General features: G+C 54.1%; 1 protein-coding gene across 1 annotated transcript in view; it reads left to right on the forward strand.

Moving 5' to 3' along the window:
- The window catches only part of LOC104127081 (zinc finger protein ZIC 1), a 6,599-nt gene that overhangs the window by 4,505 nt on the left and 1,597 nt on the right, over nucleotides 1–497 (forward strand). The window lies entirely within an intron of this gene.

Genomic DNA, 497 nt, shown 5'->3' on the forward strand with positions numbered 1-497 from the left:
CTGTCCTGTTTTATAGGTTTTAATTAATTGTTGTTCGGCAGTTTTGACTATAGCACGATGAGAAATGGTGCTAAGTATTGTAGGCAGCTCATCCGTCGCCCCTCTTGCGATTCAGGGCTTGGTAAATATTTAATTCCGAGGAGCGATTTTAAATAAACCCAGCCCGGCGCGTTAGTGTGTTATTGTTGTGCGGAGGGCAGGCGCCGGGATCCCTGAGAACTTTTCTCCATCGCGGGAGGTGGAAATGCAGCAGCCCCCGGCTGGGAGAGCTCGCTCCCCCCGCTCCCGCCCCCGAGCGCCGAAAGCCAGCGCCGCTTTCCCGAGCGCTTTCGCGGCGGGTCTGTGGGGCTGCCCTGGCATCGTATTCCCCGGCCGGATAATTTTCAATATCGCAAGAAAATACGGGGGAGGGGGCTGGGGTGGGTGGGAGCGTAAAATATCACGAGAATGAGCTATAAAAACGGAAACTAGACACGGAGGATCGTGTGTAAATACCA

The sequence above is a fragment of the Egretta garzetta genome, unplaced genomic scaffold (assembly GCF_000687185.1).
Source record: "Egretta garzetta isolate BGI_Z169 unplaced genomic scaffold, ASM68718v1 scaffold425, whole genome shotgun sequence".
Taxonomy (NCBI): domain Eukaryota; kingdom Metazoa; phylum Chordata; class Aves; order Pelecaniformes; family Ardeidae; genus Egretta; species Egretta garzetta.